The 18,146-nt window shown below is 44.9% G+C and overlaps 1 protein-coding gene across 1 annotated transcript in view; it reads right to left on the bottom strand.

Moving 5' to 3' along the window:
- The window catches only part of STPG2 (sperm tail PG-rich repeat containing 2), a 2,646,564-nt gene that overhangs the window by 358,894 nt on the left and 2,269,524 nt on the right, over positions 1 to 18,146 (bottom strand). The window lies entirely within an intron of this gene.

Raw genomic sequence — 18,146 nt, 5'->3', positions numbered from 1 at the left:
ACATAATACACAAACTGGGGCACTGGGAGCCACTTCAGACAGACCCAGGGTAGGGAGAGTCTCGTGGGGTAGACATGGGCCTGGGAGAGTCACATGGGGCTATTGTATTTGTTTATTTATTTATTGTGCTTCAGTTGCAAAATAACCTTCCACATATCACATACAATGTGTAACAAGACAATCAATAAAAAGAAGACAATAAAAAGATACCCAATAAAATAAGCCTAAATAAATGATCATGCTTCATCATATTTACATCAATTCATCATCATTCTACAGCATTTGTTAATACTATAGCCCAATAAGTAAGATCTAAATATTCTTCCATGGTTCTTTCCATTCATCAATTTGTGCAAAGATCGCATGTTTAGCCAAATCTTTTTCAATTACTCCCCAGAATCGTATAACTGCCAGCGAGAGAGACATACTCGTCTCATTCAAACACCTGACCCAAAATGATTGCCCACCTATTACACCTTCTCTTTTTACAAAAGGGCCTAAATGGTATGTGTGGGTTTTAACTACTGCATCACATGTCATCAACAAAGGTTTAGGTGTTTCCAAAACCTCCTACTTATTGCAGAGCCTACAGAATTTTTCTTTTACTAGAACCATAAGCAGGGCCCCCCTAGATCCAGAACCATAAGCAGGGCCCCCCTAGATCCTCTCTTGTTTTTACGTGGTTTAATCTAAGTAACAAAAGTGTTCTTCTAAAAACAGGAATAGGAAAGAAGATAAGTTTCAGGCTTCAAGTAATGAAAAGCTCATTTTGAAAACATATTCAGACTTGCCAGCTTCTCTATTTGATCGGAATTCCTGGCCTATTATTGCCACTGTTGGACTCATTTCTTCAGATCTTTAAGAGGGGCTCTGGTAGTTTCGTCCCAATTCGGATCCCATATTATCTGATTGAAGAAAGTCCTCTATAGGGTGCCCCCCACCCATTTGCTATAGCTCTCTGAAGAACCATCAACACTGAGAGCTCTGTAGCCTTCACTGCCTTGATGCAGAGCTTCCCCCCTTCTTAGCTTCACCAAAGCTGCCAAAGAGGTGAGACCCAGCGTTTCTCTTATAACGCCTTCTAGTCTGTCCAAACAATTGTCTAACTTCCCCGGGGCTATTAGAGTCACATGTGGCGGTGAGAGTCACATGGGACATAGAAAGGAACATGGGATAAACCGGGGCCATTGGGACCTGATATCTGAGAGTTTGGAACAATTTGTGAGTTACCAAACAGAACTGCTTGCAACGTCTACGGTTTAAAAAGAAATATCATTTCACCAACAATTTGAGCCAAAAATGCACCATTCTCACACAGTTTTTAAATGTGTCTAGGGGGAGCAGCTTTCCAATCTCCGCGACCCCACTCTTGTAAATTCGGTATTGCTCGCTGCACTCACTCGCAAATAAGGGAAAGCGTTAGTGACTCATGAATATTGATCTATTAGCTAAGTAAAATGTTGTGAATAACCTACTAGCTTAAAGATAGTATAAGAAAGATAATCAAATACGTCTGCTGTATTTAATTAAGAAAAGCTTGGGATGCACTTCCATTTAGACTTCAGGAAACCCTAAATCCCCCAGAGTAACATCTTATATACATCTGTGCCTTTTTAAACATTGCTGTTTGTTGTGGCGAGCTTCAAGACGAGTGAGAACAAGGAACGAGGAGCTGCACGACGTGAACAGTCCTGCGTTTGTGACCACTGATATAAACGCTTTGGAAGCGCGGAGTACGGCGCAGAGTTCGGTGGCGAGTTCCCAGTCTGCCCCAGTCACTACAGTGTTTTTTTTTTCTACAGAGGAGCTGCACGACGTGAACAGTCCTGCATTTGTGTCCACTGATATAAAAGCTTTGGAAGCGTGGGGCGCGGCGCGGAGTTCGGTGGCGAGTTCCCAGTCTCCCCCAGTCACTACAGTGTTTTTTTTTTCTACAGAGGAGCTGCACAACGTGAACAGTCCTGCGTTTGTGTCCACTGATATAAACGCTTTGGAAGCACGGAGGGCGGCGCGGAGTTCGGTGGCGAGTTCCCAGTCTGCCCCAGTCTGCTGCAGGTCGCCATGGCAGACTCAAAAAAACTGGGTCCACAAACCCGGCACAAAACACTGCAACAACGCCGCATGTTTAACCCCTGGACGGCAGCAAATAAAGCTGATGCGTCCAACGCTAAGGTAAGCAAACAGATTGTTTCCTTGCCGGAGAACAAAGCTCCCGAGCCCATGGGTGCTGCGGTCACTGGCACACATGGTGAAAACGGCGAAAATGTTGTTGTTGTTGAAGTTAGCCCAGAATTCATGCCACGGGCGCTCCCTGATACACTTCCCGATATGCTGCCCAAAAAACATAAAGGCGACGAAATGACATTCAGTATGAAGCTTTGGAGCAAGGTTTGTCTGCCCCAATAGTGCTACCTGAAGCCGCCTTGTTGTCCCTAAATAATTTGGAACCAATCGCTAATCCGATGCCTGAAATGAGGAAAGTGACAATCGGTCCTGAAACTCCAGACCTTTTCTATTCACGTTTTGAAATTACTGACGCGGATCTAATGTTGGTATCAACATCCGAATCTATATCAAATGATTCTGATAAAACCAATTTACAATGTGCACAAGGCTCACGGCGCAACACACTGGATATTCCTATCCAAGGCACACAGCCTGCAAGTGCCTCTGCAGCCGTAAATAACTTCATTGATATGACATTATCTGAAGGCCAGAGAGATGAAGCTGATGCATGTGAGAATGAAAACATTTCTGAGGACATCCCTAGTTTAGCTGATAAAGGGTCGCAAACGGCTAAAGAGGGGCACAAACTGATGGACGCACAGGCAATAAAAGATGTTGGGTTGGCGCCTAGTGGGAAAAAGGTGCTACGTTATCATGCAGTGCTCAATAAGTGTATTCAAGAGCCTTTTGTGAGACGACCACTAAAATTGCTAGACTTGACCATCCATGACACAAATGAAGTTGAACACCCCGCGCCTCATCAAATTGAGGACACTCTGCCAAAATCTAAACCAGCCGAAAAAACGGAGGCTGTGGCTGCAATGACAGGCACGGGACCTTTATTGCAGGACAAAACAAAATTGTTTCGTCAGACCAATTTACATCAGCCTCCCAAACCAACAGCTATGACGGAAAGCCAGCATTCCCCGGAACGGCTCACTGTCCCAGAATCATCAGCTCCATATGCAGAGGCATTGCCTGAAAAAAACAACAAGCATAAAACCCCTGATTCGTCAAAAAGACTGCTGCATGTTAACTTGCCTATCGTTCTCTCAGAATTTGCGAAGACAAAGACAAGCACTCCAATGGAGATTGCAAGGAAGCAACACAATGCAAAAAGACCACCGTCAGCTCAGAGCAATGGGCTTCTATCCGAATCCCAAATGCCAAACGAGGAGCTTTCAAATCATTCAAGTATCGGGGCAGAAAATATCTCTCATGCACCCGCAAAGGCTAGTCTATCATCTGCAGCTGCAATGCAAATCCATAACAATGTTTTGGCAGCATCATCTTTAGCTATGATTTCGTTTGTGAAACTGTATGAAGCACTAAGAGACACAATTCATGACCAAGGAGCAAAGTTATCAAACATGAACCTAAAATTGGAGCAAATCGAAAATTTCAATTGCCTCATTAAAAACAAAATACAAGCTGAAGCTGACCTAACTATACAGTGGCAGCAAAGTCTATGCGACCTAGCGGCTCGACACCACTGCCAAAATGACAACCTAAATGAAGGCCTCTTGGAAGCTATCAAATGGATGCGAAAAAAGCATGGCCCTGAGGCTGCTGTTTGTACTGGAAAATGTACTAAACATACCAACATAGAAGGATCCAATACGGCGCATGCGGCTGCAGACTCCGAGGCCAATAAAAATCAAATCTGCAAGGATTCCTTGTCCACTGGTCACCCTGTTGAGCTTCAGCAAATCTCAACCTTATCTAAAACTGCGGACGGGTCTGGCTGTCCCAAAAGTTTACCTGCTGAGAATATCAAAAATGCAAAGGGATTACAACCACCTCCTAACACCGGCACGGCAAATGACGAGGGAAGGGAAGGAATCAGAGGAATCGAATGTGTGGTGCCCATCCAAGAGCCATTGATTCTGCCAGAGAAACATTTCTCATCATTTGGTATTTTTACTGGCACAGCAAGACCTATAATACCAATAGCAAATTATAAAAATCTGATTGCTATTAAAGAAATTGCAGGTACCGCTGAAGTACGAAAAACAGCAAAGATGTGCAAAAGGCCTGGTAACACAAAGGTAAAGAAATTTATAAGAAATGTATCATCACCACCAAAGCCCAGCCTATTTCAAAGAGACACTGGAGTCAAAACTAAAAGGCCCGATCTGGCTATAAAAAAAACCTCTCAAGTCCATAATGACAGCGGAAAGCAACAACCAGCTCAAAAACGAAGAATTATATCTGACTCTGAAACAAATGGATCCTCTTCCGCACCCTCTTCAATTGATCTGTGTGATTTATCCACATACTCGATAGATGATGATCAAGAGGTGTCCATTGCTTCTAGCTCACATCAACATGCAACAAGGAGGGAAAGCGGCCTGAACTCGAAGGAAACTAAGATGGCTTGTGCGAAAACTATGTCCGAGCTTTTACCCAGAAAGCAGGAGACTGCAGTTAATGAAGCTGATGAACTCGCAAATGACCAAAGGTTAAATCCGAAATTCACGGCAAATCAACACAAACAGTGCGTTCACTTTAAAACAAGAGTTTATGCCAACAAAGTCAGCAAAGGTCCATTGCAATGCTGCAAACTACGATTACATAATGAAACTGTTCAAATGTATCCCATTGTTGCGCACAATCGAATCAGATGACATAAAGATTGTAGAATACGCAACTAAAAAGTATTCAGACCAAGTGCTTCTACACATTGATTCGGCAGGAGTTCGAAACACTGTATTAAGAGCCAGCGAAGATCTTCTATTCTTCGGATTTGAGATTTCGGTTTAACCCGACAAGGATTGCGTCTCACGAGAAGAAAAAGGAAGAAAGACTTCCCAACATAATCTGAAGCGCGTTGACTCAGTAAATTTACGGAAATCTATGAGGCTTGCGCAGAACACAAGTCAAGATCGACCTCTGTCAAACTCACTATCAGCCAAAAAAGGAAACCTAAACAAGCATCGCACTTCTTACCCATGACTAACAGATCACGATAGTCCATGTACGATCTTATCTTGGAACACACGTGGATATAAACACCTATTTAATGACTTTAACATCTCTCTGGAAAATGTGTTTATAATCTGTTTACAAGAACATTGCTATGCAATGCTCCAACGCGCGATGGGTTTACCTCCTTGCTCAATCCAGCTGTAAGAAATGTTAAAGGGCGTCCAAGCTCTGGTCTACTTACGATGGTGAGAATAACTCAATCATGGTCGGCCCCAGTTTTGGTCAATCCAAATCTGTTTGTGCAAGGCACAATTATTCACACAGTGGAAAAACGTACTCAGTCCAGGAGGCATCTATTAATAGTCAATGGATATTGGAACCCCGCAAAAATCAGCACAAATGATTTTGTAAATGCAATCACACAGCTAATTGATGAATCTATGCTAGCTTATAACAACCTGTATCTGATTTGCTGCAGAGATTTAAACTGCACCTGGTTCCAGTACGATCAAAATTTGCAGGCCTATAAGCTTTTGTCAAAAGATCGTTTAGACACAATAGGCACGCGATGGGAAAATGCCATGAGTACTCACGACCTCTTAATGTGAAATGGCTCTGCAAAAGGGGATGTTCCTGCAAAAGCAACTTGGCATCGTGAAACATCCCATAGCATTATCGATTATATATGGATCTCCAGAAACATCGAATCAAAATCCATAGATCTACAAATCCAACAAATGAAACATAGTGATCACTGTATTTTGAAATTTGGTTGTATGATGGATGTGACCACATCTGACACCACCTACAAATTGCCTATAGAAGTGAATACTGGCGGGAACCGTCTTCGAGTAAACGGAAACCAAATACACAACCTTGGCACTGAGCTTATGAATATCCCAGCTGGACAGGGAATTGACTACATTCCGCTGTTGACTGATTACATCGTTGATGCAAATTCTTCCACGTGTTATGGACGATTACATAAACATCTATACAGCAAAGCCTTGCATGAAGAAAAAAAGAAAATGCAGAGAGATCTGAGAGCAATAAAAAAAGGTATGCTAAGGAAAGATGTGCAAGAAGCGGTTAAAGCTAGACGTGTGCAATATCGAAATTGGGCAAAATCTCACTCCATTATCATTGATCAAGACCGGGCGGAATTAATGCTAAACCTACTTGTTGCTAAGAACACACGAGAAATTTGGCAGATCCTGAACAAGGACTGTTCGAAACATACACCTACGCCAACAAACACAATCTCAGGAGATGCTTGGGTATTGCATTTTTCAACGGTTTTTAAGAAACCATCATTCGAGACAACGAATATAAGAAATGTGGAGGAAACCCAATGGGCCGTCAAAATGTCACTGGATGAGATTGTGAGAGCAATAACAGCACTAAAAAACTCACGCGCCGCCGGACCTGATATGATCTCAAATGTGGCGCTTAAACAACATCCTCATGATTGGGCTCGCTTAATTGAAAAGTTGTACTCAAATATTGCAGCGTCAAGGAAACTACCCGAATCATGGACCACTGAAATAGTGGTTCCAATTCACAAGAAGGGCAAGCAAAACGATCCTAACAACTATCGTCCAATTGCCCTCCTTGATACGATTGGGAAAATTTTCGGATCGAACCTACGCAAACAACTTGCAAAATGGGCTGAGGACTCCCAGATTATAGACATCCGCCAAACTGAATTCACGAAAGGTGTCGGGGTAGATGTTAATCTGCTAATCCTTACCATCTTGAAATTGGAAATGCTGAAGGCAAATGGCAAAATTCATCTTGCCTTTGTAGATATGAAACAGGCTTTTGACAGTGTAAATCGCGGTTTCTTTGGGCAAAATTGGCAAAATGGCAATATCCGGCAAAACTCCTTGAACCAATTATAGCACTTCATACTCAAACCTCTATGAAAGTAAGATTAAATATTGGTGGGGATCTATCAGATATGATTGCAACGCAAAAGGTAGTCAAACAAGGGTGCCCTCTTGCTGCTGAGCTCTTCAAGCTCTTCCTAGCCGACCTGCCGAACCACCTTGCACAAGTTCATTGTTTTCCACCAATGGTTAATCGGATCCCAATCAGATGCATTATATTTGCAGATGATCTCGTATTGGTGGACAGAACTCAAATAGGACTACAGCGATTACTTGCATCCCTACACGAGTACATGGTTAGCAATGAGCTAACGATTAATACAGCAAAAACAAAAATTGTGTCAATTGGGAATGTAAAAAATAAGAAAGACAAATCATTTAGGTGGACGGTTGCTGGAGAATTTATCGCCTCTGTAGACTCCATCAGATATTTGGGAATCCAATTTAACAACTCGGTTTGCCAATACCATTGGGTGAAAGAATTGAAAAATAAAATGCAGATGCTTGCCTTGCAAGGAGCAAAAATCAATAGAAGATACGGAAAGTTTTCATTGGAACCCGTCCTCAAATTTTACCTACAAAAAGTTGTGCCAATCATAAGCTTTGGTGCTGAGGTGGGGTGGAATGTCAATGAGCAAATCTGGCATTCATTGGAAGGGCGGTTCTGGCGATATGTGTTGAGACTGCCACAATCGACATCTATGATGGTACTGAGACATGAACTGTCAATAAACTCGTTACATACAAGAGTAATATGGAACTCTATTGCGGCAATGGGAAAGATGTCTCTAGAGTTTCCGTCGCCAGCATATCAAATATTTGGAAACGAGTATGATTCAAACAGCAAAAACCTACTCAGTCTTTGGTTCCACGGATTAAGGTCATTCTTGAAGGCAGCTGATATTAATAATCAAGAGCTACTAAATCGCCCGCAACATGCCAAGAAGAGATTTGAAAATTGGGCATGGATCATAAATCAAGAATCTCGAAACAAGATGGACTCAATTAAATTATTGGGATATGACTACAAAAAACTAAATATATACCCACGATATTTGATTCAATGTCCTTCTCGTCACCATTGAGATCAATTTCTGAGGCTCAGGGCAAACAACTTGAAAACAAAGGAAATGCTCTGGAAAAGAAAGGACAAGTCAATAAAAGATCATCTCTGTCGGTTTTGTGGAATGGCTATTGAAACTTCAAAACACTTGCTAATCGAGTGTGAACAGACTGTAATCCAATGATCACTACATCTTGGAAAGTTTGCTCCATTAGATGACGGGGTGGGCCAGATGCATTTCAGGGAAAAATATCAAACTTGTATATGCAACTGTAAACTATATGGACATGATCTTGAAAGTAGATGTCTAATCAACTTCTAATTTGTGCTCGATTGAAAGATTGCGACATGTTAGAACAGAGTGGGATGCGTATCATTATGTTGGGATACTTGAAAGCAAATGCTGAGAACTTTGCTTTTTCTTTTTTCTTTTCTTGTCTCTTTTCTGTATTGTCCTTGCACTTGTCTCTTGTACAGTTTGGATGTTATCATTATTATTAGATGATGTAAGGATTTTTTTTCTGTCTTTCTTTTTGAAACAAAAGTTTTTGCCTTGTGTTTAAACTGCAGTTTCTTTCAAATAAAATAAAATATATATATTCGGCTTTTGAACTAGCACTAAGGTGCAGGACAGGCTTCTTTTATTATACTGGTAGATCAATCATGACATGCAGAAACATACATGGAGTAAAATGGTATGCGAGGGGCAGGGTGGCCCAGTTAAAACCAGATCACCAAAACTGTGAAGCAATGGGGAAAGGGACGGGGAACAATAACTCTGGCTTTACTGAGCAGCACCCTGTACGATTGGCTTTTATAAAGTGGATATATAAGATGCATGCATAGGAAGATATAGTGATCTGGCAAGAAGGGCACACTCATTAATTTATTTATTTATTGTGCATTTGGAAGGCACTTATACAACAAGGAAATGTGTTTCAAAGCGCCCACATGGCGACAGGGAGGGAACATGGGATTGAAGAAAAAAAAAACACATTTACTATGCCTTTTGAGTATTCAGAACATGCAAGTGCAGAGGGAGAAGGGGTGAAGAGGGAGTGGGGGGTAGTGCTGGAGTGTCCGTGCTCGTGGGTGAGCAGCAGATGTAAGTGCTGAATAAAGTAAGTGCAAGAGAGCATAGAGCTTAAATAAGGGCAGGCCTACAATGGTGTATGCCAGTGGGTGCTGAAGCAAGTGCTGTATGTGAGCAAAAGCTGAGCTGATTGGGTATGGGAGGCCAGGGCCCCAAGGACACACAAGGGCCCTGGTCACCAATTACAGGGACGGAGGTTTCCAGGTTAGGGAAGAAGGGAAGGAGGAAGTGAAAAGGAAAGTCTTAAGCAGATTCCGGACTTTGAGGAGTTCCGGCTCAAGATGAAGAGGACAGATGAGGGTTTTCACAGGAGGGAGCTAGCATAAGCAAGAGATTGGCCTCTGGCCCTCTGTTTAGCAAAACGCTTCACACACAGAGAGTTGGTTCCGGAGGAAAATAGAGGTCTGGAGGGAGAATATTTAGTAATAGCAAGTTGCAGATAGTGTGGTCTCCGGCCCCAGACAGTCTTGTGGATGATGCAGAGGGATTTGAATTTAATCCGCGCAGCAACCGGGAGCCAGTGAAGACATTTTAGGGCAGGAGAGATGCAGTACCTGGGCATGAGGCCAAGGATAAGTCTCGCTGCCCTATTCTGGATTAGCTGGAATGGTTGTAGAGAGGAAGAGGGTAGATTCAGGAGAGGGCTGTTACAGTAGTCAAGTCTAGAGAGAACCAGAGCTCTGATTAAGTTAAGCTTTTGGGGGAAAGTGAGAACAGAGAGAGTTCCTTTAAGAAGGAAGAGTTGAAAGTTGGACTTCTTGGCAATGTCCTGCATGTGAGGGAGGAAGGATAGAGAGGAGTTGAAGGTTTCTGGCTTCAGATGAAGGAAAAGGGGGAGAGCCCATAGAGGATGACCACAGTGTGGGGAAAAAGGAGGGAGCAGTGGTCCAAATAGGAAGTATCTCAATCTTGCTGGCATTAAGGCAGAGATCATTGGAAGTGCACCAGGACTGGATGGCAGATAGGCAGTTTGGGATGATGGTAGAGGTAAGCGAGTCAGTAGGAAGTTTGAAGAAGAGTTGTGTGTCATCTGCACAGCACTGGAAATTGAGGAGAAGGAAGAAATTATGCATGCCAGCGGAGCAAGGTAAGTGTTAAAGAGCCAGGGGGAGTGTTTGGATTCCTGGGGGACAACACACGTGGAAAAGTAGGTAGGTGTGGAGAATGTGTCCCAGAATAAACTGGGACGGTCGATCAGATACGAAAGAGGTCAGCCAGTCCAGTGCCCGCTACAAGATACCCAGTGTATCGTGAAGTCATTTTATGAGGATAGAGTGGTTGATTGTGACAAAGTCAGAGGAGAGATCAAGTAGATTGAGGACAGCTGGAGATTTGGAGTCAGGGGATGCAAGCAGTTCTTCACGGGTGTTCAGAAGAGCAGTTTCATGCCTCTGGATGCTCAGAATCCAGATCGATGGTCGTGGAGACCACCAACAAGTTCAGTGTATGAGGTAAATTGGGGGAAGGCCAGCTTCTCCAGGAGTTTCCCAAGGAAGAGAGGGATATAAATAGGGCAGTAGTTAGCTGGACATGTGGTATCCGCTGAAGGTTTTTTCAGGAGGGCATGCATAGGGGAGTGCTTGAGGGAGGATGGGAAGGATCCAGAAGCACAAGAATGATTTCATAGATCAGCAAGAGCGGGTGCAAGAGAGCCAATGTTGTCCTTGATGGTTCTGGAGGACCACAGGAGACTTGTTTGGAGGACACTTTCATAGAACGGATAACTCTGGTAACCTCATCAGATGTGACAGGGGAGAGGGAGGAGAGAGAGGAGGAAGGGGAGTGAGAGGCCATAGGAGGCAGGGGGAGAGGGGGTGGAGTGGGAAGCAAGGGTGCTCAGGATGTCCAGAGCTTTTGTAGTGAAGTGTGTGGCCACTGCATTGCAGGGGGCCTGGGAAGGAAGAGCGGAGGAGGACACTTCGGGAAGGGATGACTAGTTCCCTGCAGATTTTAAAGAGTTCAGCCATGTTGTTGTAGGTTCCCGATCCCAGAGCCTGGATGTGGGCTATTTTCTTGGCTCGGATGGAGAGGCTGTATTGTCTATGCAGCAGGCGGCACGCCATATTCTCAGAGAATGTGCCCGAGGTTTGCCACTTCCTTTCTGCAGCTCTGTACTTGCATTTCAGGGTTGCAAGTTCAGAGTCGTATCAGGAATTATAATTAGAGGAAGGTTTCAGCATATCCTCATGAGTGGGGCAAGGATATCCAGAGTGTTAGTAATGGCAAGGTGGAGGTTGCCGAGAGCAGAGTCAAGGACATCATTTAGGGGTTTCTAGGGGTCACAAATGCGACCCCTGAGGTCTCCCTGCTACGCATGTGATCTCCCTTGCTACCCCTAAAAACAGAAATTTAAAAAAAAAAGTGTCCTTTTTTTTTTCTTTTTCTTTTTTTACTGCAAGCTCCTGGGCTGTGGACAGTGCCATGTGGCTATTTGCATCTGGAGTGGCTGGTTTTCTTGTTCAGGCGTCTTAAATAGTGGTTCCACAAGTCTAACACTTTCAGCAGTGATCCTAAATAAGAAAGAATAGGAATACCAAATAATGTGTCTTTCTGGAATTATATACAATAATTGCTAGTCTCATTAAAGGTTTATTTCAGGCACACTTCAGGGGGTGAGTCACTGATTTCTTCTTTTCTTAAACACCTCAACTCAGCCGTTCATCCTTTTGAGGTCGATAACGGAGTACCAACACAGGTTGGGTGATATTGTATGTATATTTTTTCTATATAATGCGCTTATGTGTAAGTGCTATCTAATAACACATCATTACAGTTTGGCTATGGACGTCTGCTTGCATTCTCTGTAATTTGGTAACATGTGCCTAGGTTACCAGTCATTTGGTCGAAAACCAAAGGATCGAATGCCATTTGATCGACAGTCAAATGGTCGAAAAAAAGGGTTGATTTTTTTTTATGGGGGGGGTCCACCCCCGAACCCTCCATTTTCTTTATTAAAAATATTTTTTCACCAACCAAAACTAAAAATATATATATAAATAAATAAATTAAAAAAATCAACTTTTTTTTTCCGACCATTTGACTGTCCATCAAATGGTCATTCGATCTTTATTTTCGACCATTTGACTGGACACCATGGGCCTATACACACTGATCTTAACGATACATATGGCGATCCATTCCTGTATGAAATGTATATCACATTATAGTGATCGTAACCTTATTTTTCGTAGTGTACTTAAGAACACTGCAATGTGATGTTTCTTTCTGTTTTGTCAGGGGGGTGAAAGGTTGTGTTCTATCGCTTCCTGCAACATCACTTTGAGGTGGGGTCAAATGGCATCACTTCCTGTGATGTCATCAGAGGGCAAGGCTCGTGTGATGTCACTTCTGCTACCCCTGGCATGTCAGTGAAATGACGTCCCTGAACAGAGTCAGTGGTAGAGTCAGGGGTGGGGGACAGGGGGGGTGAAGGTGGGTGCAAAGGCAGCATCTGACACTTGTTTCATTGGACTGATGTTCGTGAACAAGGTTGGTAGGGCTGGCGGAGGTGCAGTTAGGGGGCTAAGGTGACCCAGAAAAATGGAGAGGAGCTAGTGGTCGGACCAAGAAAGTGGTGTAACCAGAAGTGGGGAGAGAGAGATGTCAGTATGTATGATAACATCCAGAGTGTGTCCAGCCGAGTGGGAAGGGGAGAATGGAGAGGGATAGAGAAGTGCAGAGGTCAAGGAAGAGATTGGACGCTGTACCAGGGGAGTCCAATTGGATACTGTCGCCCAGTTGGAGGAGATTGGAGATGGTTGAGAGGACAGAGGAACAGAATACAGGGTGGTAGTTCTGGGGGGCCTGTAAACAGTGGCAATAGTGATAGAGGAGGGGGGAGATGACCAATTTACAGAACAGGCTCTCAAAGGAAGAGTAGTGATGGGTGGGTTTGAGGGAGGAAGGGACCCACTCCGGCCAGATTAGGGCAACCCCTCCACCAGCAGGGTGGGGTCCTGGCTTGAAAACGATCCTGAAGCCATCAGGAAGAACGGAGTCAAATGCAGGGACTGAGCTGGCCTTGAGCCAAGTCTCGGTAGGAGCGAGAATGTCAAGGTCAGTGTCTTTGAGAAGGAGATAGATGTCGGCAGAGTGTTTGTTGGCTGAACAGCATTAAGAGTAGCCAAGTGAAGGAGGTCTCCATATTTGAAGGTTTTCCGAGGCAGAGTACAGGGGCCTGGTATACTGGTCAGAGGGAGAGGGACAGAGATAGCAGATGAGGGAGAGGCAGGAGAAGGAAGCAAGCTGATGAGGGTGGCAGGCGCTGGTCAAAAAGTAGGTTGGGTTGAGAGCCTTGAATGAAGATAGTGCCATTATGGTAGACATTAATGTTTCAGAGTGATGATAGGAATCCTGCTAAGAGGACCTCCCACTTGGTGCCAATCTTGATGGGAGAGTATGTGAAAGGGGAGAGAGTAGAGATGAGATGAGGAGTCCATAGATCTGGGGAGGGGACAGAGGAGGATATCGGTGAAAACCTGACTGGAAGTTGAGCTGACATAGATGTCTGCGATGGGTAGGCCAGGGTTTGCACTGAGGTTGTCTTTTTTGTACTTTTCCCTTCCAGACTTTTTGGGAGTGGGAGGATAGGTGATAGTGTAGCAGTTAGAGAAGATAGGAGAGATGTTGAGCGCCATCAGGGTGGCAGGGGACAGTTGAATGAAAGTGGGGAAGCTGCACTGCACAGTCCTGGCCCAATCTCACAAGGTGGCCTAGTAATTACAGGAGGGGCACACAACACAATGCAAAATGTGGAGTGTGAGATCAAAAGCAATACATAATTCAGTGCAAAAGGTGCAGTGATCTAAAAGCACACATAGCTATATTCGATTTTCAAAAGGAACACAGAGTGCAGTGAGAGAAAAGTAGAATAGGTCAGGACGAAAAGGCAGAGTGATATAGGCACAGTTATGGTTCAAGGTGATTAGTGGAGGAGGCAATGGAAGTGTTCTGCCATCACTCACTAGTAAAACAGGAGAGCGTAGAGGTGTTGGGGCCCAAGTTTGTGGGAGAGCAGGTTGAAACCAGGGCAGCATCATTGTTTGTTGAGGAGGTGGGCCCCCCCCGTCCTTCCTCAGCCTGGACAGGCCCAAACAGGAGCCTTTGGAGTGGGTCCTTGGGCAGGGGGGTGGGCGTTCACCTGCCCGCTCATGTATTGACTGCTAAGTGAGCACGGCAGCCAATCAGAGCAGCATCAGGCTGCAGGAGGCCCAATACACTGCATTGAATCATGGTGTAGCCATTTTGAAAAGTGTAGCTGGCAGTGATAAGGCCAAGAAAAGCTACATGCATGCTGATATCAAAGGGGATTCATGAGCTTCAAGAATAGAAAAAATACTCTCTTGTTAAATCCCCAGTAAGGTGGAAAATGTACTCAACTTAATGCCCGGTTTTTCCTTTTAGCCTGCAATGGCCTACCTATGAAAAAGAAATGCTGCTGTATCGTCAGCAGGTCGATAAGCCTCACGGAGATGAGGGAGGCTCTCAGTGTGCCCCGGTCCAGTAATCGATCAGCCTCCATTGTGGTCTTGAAGGAAATGAGGGCAAGAAGCACATCAGCTGGAGCTTAGGAGTGGTGCTTTGGGAAGGGGGGCCAGCGTCCGCCTGCCTGCTTCAGGATTTACTACTAAGCGAGCACGGACAGCCAATCAGAGCAGCATCAGGCTGCAGGAGGCCCAAGACACTGCAATGAAGTATGGTGCAGTAATTTTGAAGAGGTGTAGCGGGTAGCGATAAGGCCAAGTAAAGCTACACACATGCTGATATCGAAGTGCACACATGAGCTTCAAGAATAGAAATAATGCTTTCTTGTTAAATCCCCAGTAAGGCAGAAAATGTACACAACTTAATGCCTGGTTCTTCCTTTTAGCCCGCAATGGTCTACCTATAAAAAAAGAAATGACGTTGTGTCCTCTGCAGGTGGCATAATCCTCACGGAGATGAGGGAGGCTCTCAGTGTTACCAATCCAGTGATGGACCTGTCTCTGTTGTGGTCATGAAGGAAATGAGTTAGTGCCAAATCTGGATTAGTATGCAGGTCTCCAATGAAATTGGCCACCATGTAAATGTCAGAACACAAATCCTCACCCTCCCGTAAAAGACACATTTTAAATAAAAAAATGTTGCATCGGCTTGGCGTACTATTGCCCAACATTATTAGAAGAGTCAATAGAGTATTGCAAAAAACACATTTTCTAACCTAAGCAATAATAACCGCTTTGGCGGGCAGGATCAGGTGGTAACTGCCCAGAGCCTTTACTGAAGGGCTCTGGTGCTGTTACCACCTCGCTCTGTGCACTGACTTGGTGTTATGCTCACCTGGTCTCTGCGGAGGCGTTGGCATATGGTTGCAACCCTCCCGGGGGTGAGGTAGCTCTGGTCCGATTTCGCCCTCTGTGCTTATGTGGTGACTGGTGGTAATAGGTGATGCTGCTTGGGACTGCTCCTGTGTGGAGAATTGGGGGCGTGAGTATGCCAGCTTGTGCACCTGATCCCCTTTCAGACCCCTTCTCCCAAACCATGGTACCCTTGGGATGCGCTGTCCATGGAAAGCTCACCTGTTGATTCGTTTTGGCGAGCACTCCGTCCTGTTGCTTCTGGCAGGGGTGCTTGTATGATCTGGACCGAGTTCCTTCACTGGTCCCTTGCACGTGGTAGTCCAGTCCTGCTGCGACTAAGCCACTATACTTCAGGTAAGTGTTCCTGTTTCCCTTAGTGTTTTCTCGGCAGTTTTGTTGTATTGTAAAGTTTGTTGTCTTGTATTGCTGTCCATTCCACTTTTGATGTTTGCTCTTTTGCTTTCTTCCTTTGCAGGTGATGTTGCCGGCCCAGCAGAAGCTGCGGAGCTCGAGGCGGCAGCTGGAGGCAATGAGGAACGAAGCTGCAGTGTTAAAGTAGCTGGTAAATTGTTAACTAGAGGGCACACGGGGTTCAAATGCTGTGCGTCCCTAGAACGGATGTTCTAACCTTGTCTTTCTTCTTCTTCACAGGGTCCGAGTTTGTGGATGCGGAGTGCGGTGCTGCAGCATCGGGATCAAGATCACTGGATGTCAGGAGATGAGTCTGGAGATGAAGCGATGAAACACCAGTTTCCTGGAGGTGAGTATGCAGGAGAACGCCTGGTTTCAAAGGTAAGTAAACTGGTCGAAGTGGCGGTGAGCATCACATTGCACGCGAGTGCACAGTAACGCGAAGCAGCGGCCTTAAAGATGGAGCAGTTTATATAGCTGAGCTTCTGAAGCCATGCCCTCCAGGTTCAGCCTGCCTGCCACACCCGATGAGTCAGCACATGAAGACCAGGCCTAGTGAGCCACACCCGATGAGTCAGCACATGAGGATGTTCTCTGGAATAAAGACGTTCAGCTCCTGGAAAGCGCTTGTATAATAAAAGCACTCCTGGATTGAAATAAAGTAAAAGCACTCCTGCACTGAAATAAAGTGTTCCTGCTCACATCTCTATATGAGCATGGCGCCAAAGGCGCCAGGACTGAGTCCAGCCAGTGTGAGCCCCTTTGTTTATGGGTACCAATGGGACATAAGTGAGTCAAGTGACCCATTGCCCCCAACACTAGATGGTGTGGTTTTTGTGTTCTGGGGCCTGTGGCCATGACAGCACTCCCCCTCAAGGCTCCTCTCATGGGTGGTTCCCGCCTGGTCCTGGTTTAGTGGGGTTATTGCGGTGGAACTGCCTGATTTATCGTGGAGCATGGACATGCTCACTGGGTTCCCAGGTCCGATCTTGGGGTCCATAACCTTTCCAGTCTATAAGGTAGTATAACTTGGACTGGACCATCTAAGAGTCTAGGATCCTTTTAATTTCGTATTCTGGTTCTCCTTTAAATATTTCCAGATCTGGTGGAGTATCGATCTGCGTACCTGGTCTCAATAGTTTTAGGAGGGAGACGTGAAACACCGGGTGGATCCGCATGTGGGCCGGTAATTCAAATTTCATGGCCACAGGGTTGATCACAGCCTTGATAGTGCAGGGTCCCAGATATCTGGGACAGAACGCCCGTGGTCCTTTCAGGGGGATGTTTTTGGATGCTAACCAAACCTTGTCTCCGACTTGGTAGTTGGGAGCTTCCCTTTGGTGTCGATCCGCAAACTGCTTCTGTTTCTCTTTGGCTCTGGCAAGATCCCATGCTGCTTCCTTAAAAACCTGGGTGATGGTTTTGTGTAAGGTCGTTACAGCTGGCATTTATAATGATTTGAGTGGGTCAAAAACGGATGTCCCTGGATGTCAACTGTACACTATGTAGAATGGGCTTTGTCCCGTACTGGTGTGAATGGAGATGTTATATGTGTATTCTGCTCACCAAAATATGTCCTTCCAGGTATCCTCGGTTTGTTGCTGCATACAATTTATGTATTGTTCAAGGGTCTGGTTAGTCCGTTCGGTCTGGCCGTCAGTTTGGGGGTGATGGCTTGTTGATAACCGGAGGTCGATTTTGGCAATTTTACAACACTGTTTCCAGAATGCAGAGACAAGCTGAGTTCCTCGGTCTGATATCAATATTGATGGGAACCCGTGTAGCCGGACGATCTGTTCCAAAAACACGGTAGCCAGAGTAGAAGCAGTTGGGAGACCTTTCAGGGGAATAAAGTGGGACATTTTGGAAAACAGATATACGACGACTAAGATGGTATTGTATCCATTAAAGGAGGGAAGGTCTGTAATAAAATCCATTGATAGCGTGTGCCAAGGTGCTGGGGGTACTCCTAAAGGATGTTGCAGACATGCAGGACTGTTTTTGGGACTTGTGTTGTGCACAGGTGCCGCAGGTTGCAATGAACTGGACAATGTCCTTTCGCCATGTTGGCCACCAGTAATTTTTCTTTATTTTAGCTTGGGTTTTGGCTATTCCCGGATTCCTTTCTACTAATGACTCATGATAGTTTGCGATGATTTTATTCTGTAATTTCTTATCTGGGATGTGCAATCGTCCTT

The sequence above is a fragment of the Ambystoma mexicanum genome, chromosome 6q, assembly GCF_040938575.1.
Source record: "Ambystoma mexicanum isolate Mex_15411 chromosome 6q, UKY_AmexF1_1, whole genome shotgun sequence".
Classification (NCBI taxonomy): domain Eukaryota; kingdom Metazoa; phylum Chordata; class Amphibia; order Caudata; family Ambystomatidae; genus Ambystoma; species Ambystoma mexicanum.
Note: the sequence above shows the minus strand (reverse complement) of the source record. Positions and strands in the feature narration are given on the sequence as shown.